The sequence below is a fragment of the Vespula vulgaris genome, chromosome 17 (assembly GCF_905475345.1).
Source record: "Vespula vulgaris chromosome 17, iyVesVulg1.1, whole genome shotgun sequence".
NCBI classification, from domain to species: Eukaryota; Metazoa; Arthropoda; class Insecta; order Hymenoptera; family Vespidae; genus Vespula; species Vespula vulgaris.
In genome coordinates, this window is record NC_066602.1 from 805,330 (window position 1) to 822,960 (window position 17,631).

At 30.8% G+C, this 17,631-nt stretch overlaps 2 long non-coding RNA genes across 7 annotated transcripts in view; one reads left to right on the forward strand and one right to left on the reverse strand.

Moving 5' to 3' along the window:
* The window catches only part of LOC127070159 (uncharacterized), a 79,376-nt gene extending 63,860 nt beyond the window's left edge, over nucleotides 1-15,516 (forward strand). Inside the window, exons 5-6 of one of the 2 annotated variants that reach the window (XR_007784255.1) lie at nucleotides 1,008-14,078; nucleotides 14,156-15,516. This is a non-coding gene — a long non-coding RNA (uncharacterized LOC127070159). The remainder of the gene's footprint in view (nucleotides 1-1,007; nucleotides 14,079-14,155) is intronic. The other variant, XR_007784257.1, reaches the window with a different exon arrangement.
* LOC127070100 (uncharacterized) overlaps nucleotides 1-17,631 on the reverse strand; it is a 73,610-nt gene that overhangs the window by 39,075 nt on the left and 16,904 nt on the right. The window lies entirely within an intron of this gene.

Consider the following 17,631-nt stretch of genomic DNA (forward strand, 5'->3'; position numbering starts at 1 on the left):
CTTCATTAATCTACAAATTTTAAATTATTTCAGAGATATACCAGGTTAAACGAAGGCGAAAGCAGTTTCAATGGCTTAGAAATATTGCAAAGCTGCAGATTTGACTGCTATCTGAATTGTAATTACTTCCAAAGAAAATACGTGAATTTCAACTACGCTGCATGATAATTGAATATTCCACATCCGAAATGAAACACATTTACTTTGGCAGTCCTTGCTCTTCCGCATATCCGACAATAGGTCATTTATGGATAGCATGAATATCTGACCATCAAACAGATTAGGAAATGAAAACGTTTTCCTTCTTAATCTTATATTTAAATGGTCGATCAATTAATGTTCTATTTATCGAATGGTAAGATATTTTGGAGATAAGATATAAATTTTTTATTCGAAAGTATAATATGAAATAAAAGATCTGTATCATAGGTACGTTTTATAATCAGTTACTAAATTTTCATACAGATTTTATGATGACGACGCGAGTATTTCTATTGATGAGAGGGACATTAGGTCTCTTAACTGTAGCTATCCTTCATATTGTATTATTGTATATAAATCAAGAACCTACATATTTATTAACTAATGTAATGAAAAATATTATATATATGGGAAGCAAGATGCTCCATGAAAGAGACGAGGTAAATAATAATATAGGAATAAAAGTTTTAATATTTTTTCAAAGAATTTTTGTTACATGTCATTCGTAATTCAATGTGTCAGATCATAAAAGCAGAGGATGAAGCTGATGCTGCTCACGAATTTATTACAAATCTTCCAAATGATCTCGTAGGCAAGTTAGTGAGAGAATCACCTAATTATCTGGTTTATGGAAACAACATGTTTCTATTTCTAGAGCATTACTATAGCAACCATCGACATCAATATTAAATTTTAATACACGAGGTACGAAGATATCAGATGTAAGTAACTAGCCACTTTTCTATATTAATTTCTTTTATAATATAGTGCATCTTTATAATATAATGCAATCTTTTATAATATAGTGCATTGAATCGTGAAAGCAGAAGAGTGGTCCAAGAAGGTGGAAATTCGAAATGAAGATGGAACATCATTAGCTACTCCTCTTGCGTTCATTATGTGATTCAGAATACCTAGGAAATGCAAAAGGAAAAAGAACATTTGTGTGTTTCCGACGAAATTTGGAAAAACCAATATGGCATTGTTTTATAAAGCTTGGAACTGTGGTACGAGGAAATGGGAGGGATTTACCTTCTTCAAAGGATCCAAACGTGAGCAGCTTTAGCTGTAGGCTATAAGCGACTGTACTGAGATCGATTTGTCGACGTTCCACGCAGGGCCAGGATCAAATAGGAATTGAAATGAAACTGAGGGAAGTATATCATACATAATAATTTAACATACAGGGACGATCAAAGGATTCACCGTTTTTGGAAGTAATAACGTTAACAGGGAAATACTTTTAAATTATACGTGATAGGGAAAATCCACGTTCACGTGATTTTTATTCCATCGATGCAAATTAAGTAAGCATTCGATATTATTAAGAAAGGAGAAATGCTGAATTCTGTATTTGATATTATTTCTCATAACATTCATGACATGTACTTAAAGAATATTCGTAATATTTAATTAGCGTTTTTCTTAAATACTGAAATTTGGACGAAGAATTCGGTAACACAAAGTATCTGTTTTTAATACGTTCTCCCATACTTATCGAGAAATACCTTCGTTTTAAACCTTTCGGTATTATCTCCCTCAATCTGCAGGTGCTCTAGTGCACGACTATCTGCGGCGGTTCGAGTAGCCGGGGATTAGTGAGCAGTTCTGTGTGCGTTTATGCGGACAACCCCTATTTTACCTTCATATTATTAGAGATTAGCTTTATAATTACATTACCTATTTAGATTCATCGTTTGATAGCACGATTACTTATTTTGCAGAGTAATGGATTATTTTCTTAGGAACAAATTGATTTGGAACATAATATACGAAACATTAGATAATTAGGATTATTTTTTTGCATTCTTTAGTAGGGAGTAAATTTCTAGGAAAGTGTTTCGGTTCATATAGAAAAATTAAATCAGTCGTGGTACATTGACGTCCAAATTATCCATGTAACTGCATGATACAGCTGAATGGATAATTGAATTATACCGCTAATCTTATTATCGAATTGTCTGCTTCGTTTGATGAGAGGGAAACTCATGAAAAAATACCTTTCTTGTTTTTAAAATAAGAGAAGTGATGTACGCAGAAACGCCCACTTATTCCCGTCCACTCGAGCTGCACTTGAAAAGCGCGCACGGAGAGGAACAACAATGCATCGTTTAATATCATGGTGCTTGACGATAGGTACGCGGGAAGGTTTTGCGTACGCACAGATCGTTAAATTCCGATCAATACTCGTTAACAGGGAAATTTGTAGACATGAAGGATCATATATTTTTGCAAAAAAGAGCAAAATTTTGGCCTTTATAATTTTTCACGATGTCTATGATAAATGTTGAATCAATTCTTTTCCAACATTATCATCCCTCGCGTTATGTATCAGATCTCTCCATTTTCTTCTTGGTTGGCACCACTATCACTTCTATTGTTTTCTTCCGAATTAATATTCATTTTTTCTAACCGTGTAAATGGAATTCCTCTTCGGTATTACTTATAGCACGAAACTCACTCGTGTTTGGAAATTTTGTGATTCTCTTAATGAAAAAGAAATAAGTAAGTAAACGGGTTGGTAGTCTGAAATTGTATATTACCAAATCACGAGATGATATATAACAATAATATAATACTTTCCTGGTTTCCTGACTAATTTAGTCGAGGGATCTATTTATACTACTCGAAGTTTCAATACGAAGTGAGCTCAGTTTTGAAAATCTCTTTCCTCAGTTTTATGAATACTTGTTTACTTCATCAAATATCATTATATCGTACGAGGCATACTCATGTACTATTACAAACAAATCCTTTTCATCGCTCTCTTTAAGCAGGCTAGATAAGTATCCAGACCGTTGTGAACGTACTTCTTCTTCATAAAACCGATTGTTTTCGTACGTCCTCGTAATTTGATTATTTCGTTAGTTACGAATTCAATTGTTCTCTCGGAGGTGAAATACGTGAAAGAGAAGGTAATATTAGGTGAGAAAGAAATACGAAGAAAGATATTGTCCGAATACAAGTTTTTTATCATTATGCAATAACGAAAATGAATTTTTCGATAACTTGAGCAATATGCATTTGTTTACAAGAAAAGAAGGTAATATTTGGAAAAAATGTTTTCAAGCAAAATGGAAGTAGATATAACTTCCGAACATGAGAAATGCTTTCACGACAGTCTGAGCTCTTCTCTGATCCGCTGAAGGAGGGTTGTAAGAAGAACTTGTATATATAGTGATATTTGATGAAGCAAACAACAGATCCTAAAACTGGAGAAAGAGATTGTCAAAGCTGAAACGAGTTCTTATTAAAGCTTGTAATAGTATAAATAGGTCCCTCGACTAATTAATCAAAAAACCAGGAAAGTATTATTTTTTTGTTATGTATCATTTCGTGATTTCGTAAAATGCAATTATCTCCATTTTATTTATTTATCTATTTTTTTTTCTTCTTTTTTTCTTTTTTTCTTTCTTTTATTAAGAGAAAGGCAAAGTGCCCAAATACGCACAAGTCTCATAATATAAGATATAAGTAGTGAAGAAGAATGTCAGATAGGCATTCATATAGTCACGTTAGAAAAAATAAATATGAATTCGGAAGAATACAACAGTAGGGATAGTTATATCATCTAGCAAGGAAACGAAGAGATCTCATTGATGAAAGTGATGAAAATGTTGTAAAAGAATTGCTTGAAACCTAATCATAGATTTCGTAAAAACTAATAAGTGCTTTTAAAATATATACTCTGATGTGAGTCGTTGGACCACGTCTGCCCGAATAAAGTTCCATCGATTTGTTGAGAGATAACGACCGAAATGGCTCAGTGTAGAAATGATTATTACGTTATACGCACATTAATTGCTTACTCGGACGAAAAGGTCGAAAATGAAGTTAATTAAGGGAAATGAAATTCTCTTTTATTATTGAACAAATATCTTTGAATTCGACATGTTACTTTTCTCTCTTTTTTTTTTCTTTTTCTCTCTTTCTTTACACTTTATAATCTGAAATAAACTAATGAATGTTGACTATTAATTTTGTTTTTATTTGTTTGCTTAAAATTGACTATCAATAAGAATTAATTTCTCCTTTTTTTTAGCTCTTGAAACTATCATTTCTTTTCGTTTATTACTCGATAATAAGGTATACAGATTCAGAGAAAATCTTTCGCCATATTCATTTCTTTTTTTTTCGTTATATCATCTTTTTCTCTATTACGTATCTCATTTGAATGCGCTTTACGCAAGCCAATTTAAATTTCCTGTTAAAATTTCCCGAAAGGACTGAAAATCCGGAAAAATATACGGGTTGGGAGGAAATGAATTTCTCGACCAATTCCTTTTAATTCGACATAATATCATTCGTTTGAATAGCGGTACGACTAGACGGAATATATCTTTTCCAAAGGATCTATAGATGAGGAGCTTTAGCTAGAGGGAATAATCAATTCGAATCGAAACGACCGTTGAGGGGATGTCCGTTGACATTGCATGTGGAACATAAATCAAAGTAGAATTGAGATGGAATTGAGAAAAGTTTATCTTTATAGTATATTCTATATTTAGTAAAATATATTTTATATAGTAAAATAATATTTGTAATTCCCAAATGCATTATTCAAATGATTTATGTTCTCAGTAAGCGTATAATATAACATTGATATGATGCATCGCCTAACATAGTAGAAATCTATCATATTTTTTCGACTAACCGATCGACATGGCTCAAAGCATAAATTATAAATGTTTTAGGAAGATAGCCTTGCCATGAAATAATCTTTCCTTCTCAATAGAATCTTCTGATTCTACTTTCTTGGTAATGTCAATATTCTCTTTACGAAAAATAAATAAATTTGAATAACCAAATACCAAAAAAAGGTCACTCCCCCAAAAGGGGATAAAGATAATTAGATATTACAAAGTAAAATGATCGAAAGGATATGAACATGCAGAATGATTCATAGGAGGAAACAAAGGCAGAGAAATAATCAAAAAGAAAAGTATCATAATAATAAAAAAAAATTATTATCTACGATAGTTTCGATTTAATAATAAAAAGAGTAGGAAAAATAGTAGAAATAAATTTATTAAATATTTTAATTTATCGCGTTAAATCTATCTATATATTAATCTATCGTATCTATTGGAATGCATTACAAGATGTTGATCCTCAATCTTGTAGGCTTCAATGCAAATTCTCGGAAGACTCAAATGAAAGAAAATCCAAAATAATATATAAGCCACCAATCAGCTGCGATAATCGATTGTGTATCATACATATCAATTTAAACAAGATGCTCTCATATTTGAATATTTTGTTTCGATCTATCAACCTGAATGTTTAGTCAAAGGTTATTTTTTTATACAGTCAGTTGCAAAAGACGTAATTATTAGTAGAGGGACATAGAACTATCTTCGTTAGTCATTTTTAAGTTGATTGCATATTGTTTTTCATTTGAGTCTTCCGAGAATTTGCATAGATGCCTACAAGATTGAGGATCAACATCTTTTAATGCATTTCAATGATTACGATAGATTGATATATAGATTAGATATTTATGACAAGCTTTCTTCTTTTACACCACTTCATTGCTTTTTGTTTCTATTAGTAGAAAATTATATAAAATAAAATATAATATAATTATAATTATATAAAAAAGTTTCCTTTATAATACACGGACGTCTATATCATCAGGATCAGAAGTGTTACAGTTCTTTGGTTTTATGCAACTTGATATGGGAAACCAATTTCTATGCCCATTGTCTCCAAAGCAATAAGAATATGATACGATCAAATTAGAAATTTAAAGCAGAATTTTCACAAATTTTTCTATTATAATTATTACTCGCCGCTAATCAAGAAAATGAAAAATTACTTACAGCAGATTGCCAGGAATAGAATATACTCGTCGTAGTCATTAATATTCCTCTTTACTGGTTCCTTGAATTATGTGCTCGACTCTCCTGGACGTGTATATTTCTATCCTCTTGATATTTTATTCTGTTAAACACACTTCAGAGTTTTCTGAAAATATCAAAAATGTTCAATTAATCTTTTACTATATTTTCCCAGCATCCTAATTATTTATTTAAAAATTAGGATCCATATTCAGAATTTTATTTTTATCAGAAAAAATGTCAGAATCTCTTTAAAACATTCTGAAATGAACTTTCGTTTCAAGCAAATGGATGAAAAACAATAACTAATAGGTTTGATCGCCAAAGCAAATGAAACCAGTTCGGTTGCGGATATGTGTCTCTCATAGACAATTCGTCTCTACGTTCGTCTCTTTGTATTCTTATCATGGACTCATGCATCTCTATTCTAATTGATTAGCTGCCCGGCAAACAAGCAATTACTAGTTTTAGACAAGTATTAAAGAGCGATATTAATGGCTACGACGAGTATGTTCTATTCCTGGCAAACCACTTAGTTTGTTGGACTCGTCAACAGGTAGTATCATTGAGACAGGAAATACGGAATAATTTCGCGAAATATCAAGCACATGTGCAACAGTTGGCTCCATATACGATTATCCGATTGGTTCGTATAAATGTCTAAAATGAAGTATCCTAATTCCGATAATCCTAATTACGCTTTCTCCTCGGTTTAATTTTAAACAATAATTCAAAATTATGCAACAAGTAAAATATCAATCACTGGTAAAATATAATATCTAATAATAGTAAAAATAAGTTAACCATAGCATGAAAAAATAGTAAGAAACTACGCAATTTTTTATAATCTACTATAAAACAATATATCGTAGTATTGGATATGAACTTGTATAAAATAGGGCATAACATAACGTTACTAATATAAACTCATAGACACATATATAAAATTATCCTATTGTCTATAACATACAATATAAAGAACACAATCTGATGAAAATGAATCTTCGCGTTAGTTATTCAGAAATTTAAATAAGGTGCAACTTATCAAGAACATAAAGAAAAATACTAGCGAATCCCATTATCGAATCCAGTTATGCAGCCAATGTTCAGGTACTACGGTTTATATACTAATCATCTTTTCTTTCTTAGAGTTTTGTCTGGACACGATGTTGCCTCGATTAAAAATAAATTACTCCCAGTTTTGTCGATTAGCTTTTAATTTTTTCCTTTTTTTTTTCGTTGAATTTTGTCTACATATTCGGAAGAAGTAAATATTTATTAAAAATTGAATTTCTAATGATGCATCCTAAACAAATATATGAAAATATGAATTCAATACCAACTGATTCACTTTCCTAGTACACACTCGTTCGCTTCTTTTCTTCTTGAATTTAAATTTCTTTTTTCACTTTTTTATCTTTCGATTTTCTTTTTCAACTTACATCTATTTATATCCATCTTAATTTAAGAAAGGGCAAGGATAATTCACGAAATAATAAATAAATATATAAATAAATAAGTTCGTAGATGGCCTTCATTACGTATAACATAAGTAAGTCATTGTAAAATTGATATACGTTTCTGAATGGAATTTTCTTTATTCTTTTCAGTCGAAAGGCGAATTCAATACATCCGTTATTACATATATGTATCGACTTATATCTACATATATGTACACTTGTGTATCTATGTATTTTACAATGCCTTACTTATGCTATATATTTTATAGGCCAATTACGAACTTATTTACTTATATATTTCTCTATTCTTTCGTCAATTATATGTGCCATTTTAAAAATTAAGAAGGATATAAATAGATGTAAGTTGATAAAGGAAATTGAAAGATAAGAAAGTGAAAAAAGAAATTTAAATTAAAGGAGAATAGAAACGAACGAGTGTGTACTAGAAAAGTGAATCAGTTGATATCGAATTCATATTTTCATATATTTGTTTAGGATGCATCGTTAGAAATTCAATTTTTGATAAATATTTACTACTTAGACACGATGTTACCTCGATTAAAAATAAATTGCTTCAAGTTTTGTCGATTAGCTTTTAATTTTTTTTTTTTTTTTTCGTTGAATTTTGTCTTCATATTCGGAAGAAGTAAATGTTTATCAAAAATTGAGTTTCTAATGATGCATTCTAAACCAATATATGAAAATATGAATTCCGTATCAACTGATTCACTTTCCTAGTACACACTCGTTCGCTTCTTTTCTTCCGTAATTTAAATTTCTTTTTTCACTTTCTTATCTTTCTATTTTCTTTTTCAACTTACATCTATTTATATCCTTCTTAATTTTTAAAATGTCACATATAATCGACGAGATAATAGATAAATATATAAGTAAATAAGTTCGTAATTGGCCTATAAAATATATAGCATAAGTAAGGCATTGTAAAATACATAGATACACAAGTGTACATATATGTAGATATAAGTCGATACATATATGTAATAATGAATGTATCGAATTCGCCTTTCGACTGAAAAGAATACAGAAAATTCCATTCAGAAACGTAGTAGATAAAAGAGAAAATATATAAATTAATTTTAAACAGAATGTAATGAACTTACTAAGTAATAGGGAATATAATTGTGCTTCCATTTGTAATTAGAACTTTTAGAACTATTTGTAAGAAAACAGGTAGTACTTAATGAGGCATTACGATTCATAGATTGAAACACACTTTTATAACAACCCTATAGTTAGAAAAACATGGAATCATGTATCTCTATTCTAATTGGTTAACTGACCGGCAAAGAAGCAATATAACTGGTTTCAGACATGCAACTCAACTGATATGTTTGACTCGTCAATCGATAGTATCACCGAATTACCAAATACGGAAAAATATCACGAAATATCCAACACGTGTGCAACAGTTGGATCCATAAACGATTATTCGATTGGTTCGTATAAAAGTCTAAAAAGAAATACCCGAAAAACCTAATTACGCTTCCTTCTCAGTTTAATTTTATACCATAATTCAAAATTATGCAACAAGTAAAATGTCAATCACTGGTAAAATATAGTAACTAATAATAATAAAGATCAGTTAACCATAGCATGAAAAAATAGTAAGAAACTATGCAATTTTCTATAATCTACCATAAAACATATTATCGTAGTATTGGATATGAACTTGTATAAAATAGGGCATAACATAACGTCAGTAATATAAACTCATAGATAGATATATAAAATTATACTATTGTGTATAGCATGCAATGTGGAACAGAATCTTATGATAATGGATCCTCGCATTAAATATTATAAAATTCAAGTATGATTCTACTTATCAAGAACTTGAAAAATGTATCGGGTGATTCCCAAAATCGATTTCAAATATGCGGCCAATTTTCAGATACTACGGTTTGTATGCTAATCATCTTTTCTTTCTTGGAGTTTCGTCGCTCTGGACTCTTTACCGTATCGATTAAATGTTAATTGCTCTAAGTTTCGTCGAATAGCTTTCAGTTTCTTGTTTTTTTGTTAAATTTTGTCTCCATATTTAGAAGAAGCACGTATTTATCAAAAATGGAGGATCCATCTATGCCAATATAAACAAATATAGGAAAATATGAAATTGAGAATGAGTCCACTTACCTAGTACATATAAGCTTGCTTCTTTTCTCGATGTCTCTTTTCTTCTTTAATATTAACTTGATTTTTTATTTTGACTTATTTTTCAATTTTCTTTTTAATTTTACATCCGTGGTTTACTGATGTTCGTATGACATATATGTATACACATATGTGTATATATATACATATATATATCTTGAAACCTCCAGGAAGTTGCTTGTAGGACGATTCGAAACAGAATAAATAGTTTATTCAACTTCCGCGGACGGCTCCTAATATCTTTTATATTGACTTGAGCATGCGCTGTTTCGTTTAATCCCCTCTTTTTCATATGTTCACGAGGGTAACATCCCCAATTATCTCTTCACAATATTACCAACAATTTTGGATCGATATTACCGTAAAGGGGAGATTTCTGTTTGCTTTTATCTCTGTTTTTTCTTCTTGATCCTTTTTTCTCCATTTGATTCCCCATGTGATTCTCCATACTCGTATCTTTTCGATCATTTCACGATGTAAAAATCGAATTGCGTTTATCTACTTTCCGATGAGGAAAATTTTTTCGGCATTTAATTATTCATATTTATTTATTTTGTGCGAAGAGAATGTTGACATTACCAAGTAAGTAGAATTCAGAATATTGTATTTAAAAGAATGGTAATCTCAGGGAAAATCTCTTCCTACAATATTTATAACTGATGATTTGTGCGATGTAAATCGGTTGACCGAATAACGGCTAGAAAGAAGTATAATAGATCTTTACTATGTTGGGGGAAATATTATGTAAATGTTTATTATATGTACGCTTATTGAGATATTTAATCATCCGAGTAATACATCAGGAAAATGCTGAATAAATTAGAAATATTATGTTACTAGATATATAATGATGTCGTTGCTGTACTGAGTTATACGTAATGAGAAATGAACGATTCGATTAAGGTAACATTTTCCGAGGAACTAATTAGTTTGGAATATATGAAATATCAGATAATTGGCAGTATAAGTGGATCGTTCTTTGAAATTTTCCTGTCGGGAATTAATTTTTCGGAAAAAGTATTCCTTCGTATGAAAGAACTAAATTAGTTGTGGTACATCGATCTGCTAATTAATTAATGCAGCTAAATAGCTAATTGAAGTACACTGCTAATCGTATTATCGCATTGGCTGCTTAGTTTAATAAGAGGAGAACGAACGACAAAATACCTTTCTTCTTTTGAAAAAATACCTTTCTTCTTTCGAAAAAATACCTTTCGTCAAAATAAGCGAGGAGATATACGCACGCACACCCACAGAACCGCGGACATATTCCCACTTACATGCTCTAGCGCGGATGAGAGAATATAAGAGCATCAGTGTGTGGAGAAAGATAATAACAAATTGTTTAACACGAACGTACACGACGATACGTATGGAAGAACGTAACGTATACATGCATTTTCATTAAATCTCAATCGTAAGATATTTGCGCTACGTAATAATTTAGTTCGTCCAAATACCTATATTTCTGAAAAACGTACATTATACATTATTTTTAAGTACATGACGTGAATATTCTGACAAATAATTTGGAACATTGAACCAAACACTTCTTCTCTTTTTAATTATATTGAATAATAATATAAACTGACGGTATAACGATGACACGGTGAGATAAACGTACTCTACATATTAACGCATAATTTAAAAGCGTGTCCGGGCTAACGTTATTATCCCGAAGAACAATGAATACTTTGATCGTATACACAGCTTTGATCATTTTCAATGATAAAGCTGCCTGAGTACCATTTCAGTTCCATTTGAATCCAGATTCCCTTTGCAACGGCAAACAAACCTACGATAAATCTTTCCCATAACACTCCATTATATCCTCTATCTAAAGCCACTTACCTTTGAATCCTTTCAATAACGTATATTCCATATCCTCGTATCACCATATGAATGAAGCTTTGTAATACAGCGCTATTTTAATTGACGATTACCTTGAGGCAATACTTTGAGGATCGTCGTCAACACCATTATAAATGTTTGTCCTCTTCTTCCTCTTCTTCCTCTTCTTCCTTGTTAATTGCAACCACGTAACGAAGACGCTATGGAACATAATTATGCGGATCACGTTTGTAAAGGAAATGCCTTCCTTTCGAACCCAGCACGTTGATTATTACTACAGCTAAGAAATAGCAAATATGTTTAGGAAACCGTCGATAATCGTTGATAGTAAAATGCCGCCGATCGTTATTATATAATTCAGTGTCCGCACATAAGATATATGGATATGTATTTTTCTGTTCTTCCTTTTTTTAAATTCGAGTTATAATATAAAGCGGCATGTCATTGCCTAAAAACTGTAACAAGGATCTAAAAATATTAAAGCACAATCTTTTTAGGTGATAACACTGGTGAACAACTTCGAACGTCAATTTCTTGACATTCCATAATAGATGATGAATATGTTTTTGACGTAGGATTCTTTGAAAATATTCTCTTATAAATGTATTTGTTCCTGTAAGGTACTATATATTAGGATCATAATAAAAAAGCAGATACTCCTCGTTCTGGTCACTTCGCACACCATATTATTTTTATTATGACCAAAAAAGATATTGTTTACATGAACAACATCTTTGGCTGATTTTGTCACATAGGAATTAAAAATATGTATATTAACGCCCGCAAGATATTTTTGTTATGAGAGAATATTAATAAGAGAATTAATTTCGTTTCATGGAATGTGAATATTTGGTAGGGTGAGATCAATAAAAATAAAGCAGAAGCATTTGTGACAATATTCTGTTATGGAATATGGATATGGTAGTAAAACAGAAATCATAATATGTCAAATTAAAAGAGATCGTTAGAGAAGTCTTAATTAATTTCATCTTCTACCTTTTCGTCTGTGAAAGCAATAAAGATGCATAGAATGTAAAAACTCTGTTTGTTCGGCACCCTCTCGGATGTTAACTGTCAGCAAATAGATGGTAATTTTTTGCGCAATCGTGGTCCATCGACTTACGTAATATAATATATCGTGACCGTGGAACTAACCAATATATTGTAATGATATTTAATTTATATGAATTTGTAGATATTGAAGAGCATATTTCATTACAAAATATTATCCCTTATAATTTTCTACGATATCTGTGATAAGCTTTGCAGGATTTTCATCCTTATCATCATCTATGAGATTTTTCCTGTTTTCATATTCGGTGGTATTACTATTATTGTTACCGTTCTTTTCTGGATTTATACTAGTCTTTTTGAAATTGCTCTTCACTATTTATATCTTATATCATGTAATGTAGTCGTGTTTGTACACTTTGTCATTGTCCTAATAAAAAAAAAAAAAAATGAGTAAATGAATGCGTTGAAAATTTCTTTCTACCTCTAATTGTATGTTACGAAACGACCAAACGATATATACCCAAAGAATATTATTTTTCTGATTTTCGGACTGATTAGTCCAGGGATCTACTTATCTACTCGAAGCTTCATTACGGACTGGTGTCAGCTTTAAAAATCTCTTACTCCAGTTTTAGGATCGGTTGTTTACTTTATCAAATTACCTAACGAACAGAGAAAGAACATTGTTAGCTAGAGAATTGAAATTTAGGAAGTTTAGGAATGATTCTCGTCTATAGAAATCACTCCTTCGTTAACTTTTCAAAAAATATCATGTAAGTGAATACCATATATTTACATACTAAAAATAATTGCTATCTGTATATAATTCAGACGTCCTAAAGAATATTTTCACAACCTATCAATCTGTTAGTACGATTTCAATATTCTCACTATTTCTTCTCCGGGAGAACCTCACGCTTATTTAATGAATCTCGAGGAATCATTGTTTCCATCGCAACATTCGTTTATATCATCGCTCTTGGATAAATTTATAAGTGGCCATTTGTATACAATTTATTACATAATTCCAATTATATATTATAGAAATGAAAATAATTCTCTTTACCCATACCATTTTAATTATTAATTAAAATGCGTTTAGAAGAAGCCGCTGTACGATTTAAAAGGAATCATCTGATATATTTCTGGTAATTATACAATTAAAATGAATGAATGTGTATCAGAAGTCTTAACTAATCTACGAATTTTTAATTATTTCGGAGATATACGAGACGAAACGGAGGAGAAAGCAGTTACTATAGACCAGAAATATTGCAATGGAGCCTAATTGATTGCTAATTGTAATTCCTTCCAAAGAAGATACACGAAGTTCAATTACGCTCAATGTGATAATTAAACATTCGACGTCCCAAGTGACATACATTTACATTGTCAGTTCCTGTTCTTCCGTACATCCGACGATACGTCCAGCAGGGATAGTGAAAATGCCCGACCATCAATCCAAATAGGATACGAGAACACTTTCCTTTGTAGCCTTATATCTAAATTGTAAATCAATCAATGGTGTGTTTATCGAGTGGTAAGATATCTTCATTATTTAATATAAAATCTATACCATAGGTATATTTTCTAATAATTTAATGAATTTTTACATAGATTTTATGAGGGCGACGAATGTATTTGTATTTCTAAGAGAATTCTTTTCAAATCTTTCACGTGATATGAAACCCAAGTTGGCGAGAGAAGCATGGTATATGGAGACAATGTGACGCCATTGCTAGCGCATTATTATACCAATCATCGATCTTGATATTGGATTTTAATAAACGAGATGAGATATAAGTAACTTGTCACGTATATTATCCAATTTTCCATATGAATTTCATCTTCTATAATATAACGCATTGGATCGTGAAAGCAGAAGAGTGGTTCAAGAAGAAGTTGAAAAATCTAATCGAAGAAAGAACACCGTTAGCTGTTGCTCATAGATTAAGTGTTCTTAAATCTTCTGATATTGGTTGATTGCGACATGATGGTACTATAAATGTAGGTCTAATAATGAATTATCACTATTTTACACGTTTGATTAATATGTTTATTTATTGGAAACTAGATTGGATTAAAATTTCGCTAAGTAGATACATGTCGAAGAACTTTAAACGGAAATGAAAGTAGTTAATTTTTTTATCGTAAATAATTTCTTCGAAGAAAATGTACATTGAATTTAAGTTTATCGTAATATATCGAAGTAAAGAACGAACATTTTCTTTTAAATACAAATATATGGCAGTATACACTCCTTAAATAGGGTATATATGAAAATTTATCTCAGTTAGCTGTAATACTACATTTATATACACATACTATGTGTGCTTAATGAGTACCTTAACTTCATAATACATATCATAATACATTCGCCTATAATTTGATTCGTATATCTCTAAAATAGATCCAAATTCGTAGATTAGTTAAGACTTATCAAAGTCATTCGTTCATTTCAATCGTATAACTATCGAAAATAAATCAGATGAAGCCTTTTAAATGCTACAGCAACTACTCCTAAACGCAACAAAATAATAATTAAAATGCTATGAATCAACAGAATCAATTTCATTTCTATAATATAGAAATGAAATTTTCTACTAAATCTAATCGTGTTTAAACCGTTTGTATTACTTGTAAAGCTGTTCTCTGGGACGTATAATAGCTAGGGATTATTTCGCGTATGACACACATTTGCGTATTACTGGATCGAAAATCACAGAAGGAATGACTTCCCCTGGCGAAGTTAATCTCATGTCGTCCCGTGAGACCAAGCTTTCTAGATTCTAATTCTCTAATTAGAACGCATGGGGATAAAAAATTTCCCCTCTTCTATAATTATGTAATTATATATATTTTATTATGTTATTATATATACTCTATGTTCAAACGAAATTATCTCATGTATCTTGGAATCTCCTAATGAGAATCTTATATATATCTTATAATAGAATCTAATAATAATTCGTCTCTTTTTTAATTAAAATAATCACATAAAACTGTAATTACTTGTAATATAATTAATTATTATAATAATAATTATTGTAATTATCAAGACTAATTCCTATGAAATTAATCGGATATTCATATACGAAATTCGCAATGTTTCTTCTTTCGTAAGTCCAACTTATACTTAAAAATAGTATTCTAATATTATTAGTTACTAATGGTATCACAATTTTCGTATCATGTAAATACTACGTAATTCTTATCGTCAACAGTTCTGTCGTAAGAAAATTTTTTCGTCGAAATTTATATCTACTTCCATATTACTTGAAAACATTTTCTCAAAATATTACGATCTGTTTTTGTAAACAAATGCATATTGCTCCAATTATCGAAGAGTTCATTTCTGTTATTATTCTAATAATAATAAAAACATGTACTATAATAATAAAAAACATGTATTCGGAGAAAATCTTTCGTCATATTTCTTTGCTTCCTAATATTACGTTCTTACCTTTCACGTATTTTCCCTCCAAGGGAACCACACAATTAGTTAATCAAGAAATGGTCAAATTACCAGGATATATGAAAAGAATATCAGTCGGTTTTACAAAAAAGAAGTACGGTCACAACGGTCCGAGGGCTTCTCTAAACCACTTAAAGAGAGTGATAAGGACTTATCTGCAATGGCACGCGAATACGCCACGTACGATGCAGTGATATTTGATGGAGTAAACAAGCAATCATAAAACTGAGGAGAGATTTTCGAAGCTAAACTCACTTCGTATTGAAACTTCGAGTGGAATAGATAGATAACTGGACTAATAAGTCGAAAAATCAGAAAAGTAATATTCTTTTGGTTAATATCTTTTCGTGATTTCGTAATATACAATTTCAGACTACCAATCCGTTTACTTACTTATTTCTTTTTCATTAAGAGAATGGCAAAATTGAAAAAATGCATACGCTATACGACAGTCAATCAAAGCTACCTATTCTGCGTTTGAAAGGGCCGTAATGGATATGAGTGGGGGAAATGGATTTGTCGACCAATTCCTTTTCATTCGACTTAGTATTACCCTTTCATGTTAACGAGCATATAAAATAATCCACATCGCCGAACTGCCTATTAACAACTGCATAGTAACAAACATTTCTACCTCGATAAATTCATTGCGTCCTACCAAAGGTTGATATTTAATGAAAAGGAATTAATTGTATTGCTGATATTTTCTCATAATAAAAATATCTCGTGAACGTTATCATACACATTTTTAATTGCGATCTGTCAAACGTCGGCTTAAAATGATATTTATACGAACAATATTTTTTCCGATTTCTTTTTTTCGTAATAAAAATTGTATAATCGGTGAAGTGATCGTTATGAAAAGTATCTAATCGTCCTTTGAACTTTGCAATTTTTTTTTTTTAAATTCATCAACGTTGACGTGATGCTTTAGGTCAATGAACGAATTTTAAAAAATGAGGAAAAGGATACTGACCCGTATATCTCATGCATACATTAAATTACACGTATCATTTGGTGATATTTTATTATCTCAGATTATAAGCGTGTTCCAAAATTTTTTTAATGCTTCTAGGGAATACCATAAATCATTATGCTGGAAAAATCGTCCTTATTTCTAACTTACTTGTGATACCTTATTTTATACCCTATACATCAAATGTTCGATATAAAACAAAAAGGAAAATAGGAAGGAAAAATTTATAATGACCATAACGACGGACCTTCTCGAGATCGTTATAGTCCTGTTTCACTATGTCTCTTTTGAATGGTGGTACGAGGCTAGGGAATATATCCCTTCAAAGGATCAAAAGTTAAGCAGGTTCAGTAAGAGGATATAATCGATTGCGTTCGGAAAGGCCCTTCAAAGGGAGGTTTGACGGTTCATGCCGATCGTGAGTCAAAGTGGAATTTTTGCTCTAATGAGGGTATATTTTCTCGTAAAAAAGAAGATTTCATCAGGGAATCTTTTTGAGTTACATCTTGCTCCTCAGAACGATTTAACGCAGTCGAAAAAAGAAAATGAAGATCCATCATACCGTTAACAGTGTTGTTGGATATCGAACTAATGTTAATTTGGGTAGCAATTAGAAAATTATAGATACCATAATAACATTTA